Genomic DNA, 5,034 nt, shown 5'->3' with positions numbered 1-5,034 from the left:
TCTTGGATCAACTATCAACACTCACGGAAGCAGCAGTCAAGAAATCAAACGACGTATTGCATTAGGCAAATCTGCTGCACAAGACCTTTTTTAAGTGTTACAGAGCAAAGATGTCAGCTTCAGAACAGCCTGACCCAAGCCATGGTATTTTCAATAACCTCATATGCATGCAAAAGCTGCACAGTGAATAAGGCAGACCATAGAAGAATTGATGCTTTTGAGTTATGGTGTTGGAGGAGAATATTCAAAGTGCCATGGGCTGTCAAAAGAACCAATAGATCCATTTTGAAAGAAGTGCAGCCAGAGTACTCCTTGGAGGCCAAGATGGCCAAACTTCGTCTCTTATACTTCGGACATATTGTCAGGAGGGACCAGTCACTGGAGAAGTATATCATGTTTGGTAAGGCGGAGGGTCAGAGAAAAAGAGGAAGACCCCCAATGAGATGGATTGGCCAAGTGACAGTATTGATGGACTCAAGCGTGGCAACAGTAATGAGGTTGGCCCAAGATCATGCAGTGTTTCGTTCTGCTGTGCATAGGGTTGCTATGAGTCAGTACCAACTCAATGGCACCTAACAACAACAACAACCATATCCTTTTGTATTTTATCCCTGCTTCTATAATTTTAGACACCCATACATAAATGTTTGTTCAGATTGTTTTAAAAATTGGCTTATGTTTGTCGCACACCGTGGAGTCACTTCTGACTCATATCTACCCTGTATAGCAGGGGTTGAGATGTTGTTGTTATGTGCCATTGTGTTGTTTCTAACCCTTAGTGACCCTGTGTAGGGTTTCTTAAGAGCAGCTGGTGAGCCTGAACTGCCAAACTTGCAGTTTAAACCAACTTTGCAGTCCAGCGCATTAACCTACAGCGCCACACCAGGAGTCCATAGCAGGGGTGGGGAGCCTTTTTTCTACTAAAATGTATAATATCATTTGCAGTTCATATAAAATTAGAAACTTAAAAATCAGCCTGCTATATTTGATTAAACATTTAATTAATTCACCCAATGAGATAGATTGGCCAAGTGGCAGCATTGATGGACTCAAGCGTGAGGATGGCCCAGGATCCAGCAGTGTTTCGTTCTGCTGTGCATAAGGTCGCTGTGAGTCTGCACCGACTTGATGGCACCCAATAACAACAACAAATATTGACATAACATTATCTGCTTAATAATATCTTAATAATTAACTTAAAAGTTTATAGAGATATTTTATTTTACTAAAAAGGATGCTATTTGGTTAGAAATTAAGGTAATACTTACGGATCGCACAAGGAGCTGTTTCTATAATGCAGACAGGAGAAGGTACATTTTATTTTACATTGAGATTTTATGTATTATCATATTATTATTATTTTTCTTCTTAGTGAAGGCATTGTACAGCAGGCCCCTTACCTGCAATATGGTAATGCAGCAAAATGTAATGCTTTTCACTAGGAAACAACTGGGTAACCAGTTTAAGTAGGGGTTTTAGTAAAAGTAATAGTTATTATCAGTAAACTTAAACACTGTTCTAGTTGATGATTAACCTCAACTTTAAGAATCTGTTACTCTGATTAACTCATCAAATATCTTGTCCTTGAAATGAATTCAATATATGGTGTTGCTGTTTAGTGCTGTCAAGTTTCAACCCATAACAATTCTGTATAGGGTTTCCGAGGAGGGGCCTGTGAGTTTGAACTGCTGATCTTTCAGCTCAATATGACCTTGTGGTCAAGTGCTTATCCTATATAGTCAACTCTATTTATTAAAAGGCAATCCTGAATCTTAGTCATATTACGAATCCATCAATATTGTGACTATTCCCTCAAAATCTTACCCAAACTTCTTTTATTTGTAAATTGTAGGTCTGGGTCTTTACAAGTCCAATCTATAGTAGCAGTGAGGAGGGCATGTGTACTACTTTGCCTAGGACAATTCTGGTTTACATCTAATAATACAACATAATTGATAGTCCCTTTCAAACTTTCACTTTAAAATTTTCAGTGGGAAATAATTATATGGTCTTCTTATGTATAAGGAAAATAAAACTTTTTTAAAGCACTTTTTTGTCACTGGTACATGTTTTTACCTAATTGAAAAATGTATTCAGAACTACTTAAGGCTTTATATTGAATCTATGTTAAGGATCCCTGGTGGTACTACAGACATGGTGTTGCGCTGCCAATCACAAAGTTGGGAATTCAAACCCACGAGCTTCTCTATGGGAGAAAGATGAGGCTGTTTGCCCCTGTAAAGATTTAGTCTCAGAAACTCTATGTAGGGTCACTATGAGTCAGAATCCACTTGGTGGCAATGGGTTCAGTATTGAACCTAGTCAGTTTTTAGTTAGCAAAAGTGATCTATGAGCAATACTAAAATTGTATTTCTATTGATAACGATTCCAGGTGTTTAACGCTCCTTCAATACTTTTATGGAAAAAAAAATCCTGGGAAACAGCCTCTTGATAAGAATTAAAACAAGCAAATGAACAGAAAGTCCTCCTTTGGAACTTATATCAAAATAATGTGATGCACTTTTTTAAAAATTAGGTGAAATATTTTCTTGCCATAATATGTCTGAATATGAATAACCTCATCTATGCTTCCTTCATTTAATAAATATTGAACATTTTAATATGCATCAGTTACACTGCTGGGTGGTGAGGAGAACATGGTAAGAAACAGATTGAGGAAAGTTAAAATGAAATTTAGAAACTTCCAGTTAAACACAATTTAGATTACATTATAATGGCATTAAAGGAAACCAAAGTAGACTAAAAATGTTTTCGAAGCAAAAACAGGAAAAATAACTAGCTTGAATGACTAGAGGAAGCTGAAATCTCAGTGCTTCAGGATATGATAATAAAAACCAAGCCAATTCCCCCCACAGAAACTGAAAATGGAAGCACCAGGAAGTATTACAAAACATGATTCAGTTAAAATGAGGATTCAAATAAAGAGGATGAAATGGGAACCCAGAAACAGGGCACCTGAAATGGAGAGCTACACAGGTAAATTTTGAGTTGTTGCAGGGGACAGAGACCTTTAGCAGAGAGCTCTGCAGGGTTGAAAACAAATAAGAACTGACCGTGTTTGGAATTTTGTTTAACTATTTGGAAAAAAATATTGATAGAGCTAATTAAAAGAAACTTAATAAAGGGCACATCAAAAGTGATTGCCATTAAAATGACTATAGAATTGTGACTGAGGGTCAACAAAAATAAATTATTATTAAGATGAGAATGAAAAGGAAGAAAAGTTCTTGGACTGAAAAATAATGCAGAGGGAGGTGGCAAGATGGTGGACTAGACAGAAAGGCTGTCTGGACCCTCTACAACAAAGACATGGAAAAACAAATGAAACAAATGTAGATGATAGTCCTAGATCTCTGAACTTCAGATTAAGGGATACAGAACTAGACTGAATGCTTTGTTGTTGTTGTTAAGTACCGTGGAGTCGGTTCCGATTCATAGTGACCCTGCACAGGGTTTCCGAGGCTGTAAATCTTTACAGGAGCAGAATGCCTCATCTTTCTCCCGTGGAACCGCTGGTAGTTTCGAACTGCCGCGCTTGAGGTTAGCAGCCCGATTCATAACCACTACGCTACCAGTGACTGAATGCTTACTAGGAGAAAAATCTGAACAGAGATAGAAAAAAAAAAGAGACTGGTGAACTGTGCTTGCTGACTGTATGCAACACAGCCACCATAAGCTTTTGTGAGCAGAGTCAGAGATGACCAGCACCAAGGCAACCCTCCACCCACAAACACCACCCCCCCATGGAAGCTCCTGCTCGCCTAGTGGTCAGAGCCACACCAAGGTGAGAACCACACTTTTAAGCCCCATTAAAGGAGTGGGGAGCTATCTGTACTAACCCCACTCATCAGATCAATGACAAAAACCCTGATACAAATCTGCAGAGCCAGTCCTGGCCAGCCATGGGCTAGTCCTCACTAGGAGAAGCAGCCAAACTTACTCTTGGTGAGTGGGGGCGCCCCAGGAGGTGGTGTATGTGAAATGGAAAGGAGATTGGTGATCTGTGCTGGCAGGCCAGACACAGGATAGCCTTCTTGAACTTTTATGGGAAATTCGGAAGGCAAGAGGGCAGTAGGTGGCACAGAGACAAACCAGTTATTGCAGAAAGAAAGGTGCAAACTTTTTCTTGAACCCCACATGACTCTGGTGATCAAACTTGTGGCCAGCCCCCACGTAGACTCTCAGGGAAGCTCATGCTCTCTGGGTGGATGGAGCCACACCAAAGGGTGTGGGGAATCAGCAGCACCAACTCCAGCAACTGGAATCAGGTTTGATCTACTCTCAGACCAGCAGAGCTGGTACTCGCCAGGCCTGGATTGCAAGACCTCTCACCCTTAGCTGACCTTTGGGACAGAAATACTCTGTTCTCCCAGCTGCTTTGGGGTCGACAGAACTACTACCAGACTATGTACCCAGGGTAGACAACAACTAGTCCTATAGGAACTCTATCTAGGAATGAGAGTGCTACCATTTTAGCCCTTGCCCACGCATAATGTGAGGTCCTTGGCCATCAGGAGACACCAGAATTTTCTCCTTTGTGGGTCTACCACTTGCCCTGTTGTTTTTCCTTTTATTGTTTTTGTTTGTTTATTCTTTTAGTTTTTCTTCTTTTTATATTTTTGTTTCCCTTTCTTAACCACTCCTACTGCTACTTTTTTTTCTTTACTGTTCTCTGCTTTCTTTCCCTTTTACTTATTCCTCTCCTTAATTGTGCTTAGTTCTTCTTTCCTTTTTTTATTTCTTTTTTATTTTAGACTGCATTTTTTCTCTCTTTGGTTTTTGTATTCTTTTTCTAGCTGCTGCTTGCCTTTTTTTCTTTAATATTTTCTTATTTTTCTGTTGTTTGTTTTCCTTTTCTCTCATGCTTGTGCTTTCTCTTGCTAGCTGACCCAACAGGAGAAAGCAACCACATACATATAGCAAAGTTCCAACTGTACCTTCTACAACCCAACCAATGGACAAGAAGCGACACTAACTGCTATACATCAGATCAATGACAAAAACCAAAATCAG

The 5,034-nt window shown here is 39.6% G+C and overlaps 1 pseudogene; it reads right to left on the bottom strand.

Moving 5' to 3' along the window:
* Window positions 1–4,160, bottom strand: part of LOC102842134 — a 12,293-nt pseudogene extending 8,133 nt beyond the window's left edge.
* Window positions 4,161–5,034: the final 874 nt, after the last annotated feature.

The sequence above is a fragment of the Chrysochloris asiatica genome, unplaced genomic scaffold (assembly GCF_000296735.1).
Source record: "Chrysochloris asiatica unplaced genomic scaffold, ChrAsi1.0 scaffold00108, whole genome shotgun sequence".
Taxonomy (NCBI): Eukaryota; Metazoa; Chordata; class Mammalia; order Afrosoricida; family Chrysochloridae; genus Chrysochloris; species Chrysochloris asiatica.
The sequence above is the reverse complement of the archived record's forward strand: the minus strand, read 5'-3'. Positions and strand labels throughout refer to the sequence as shown.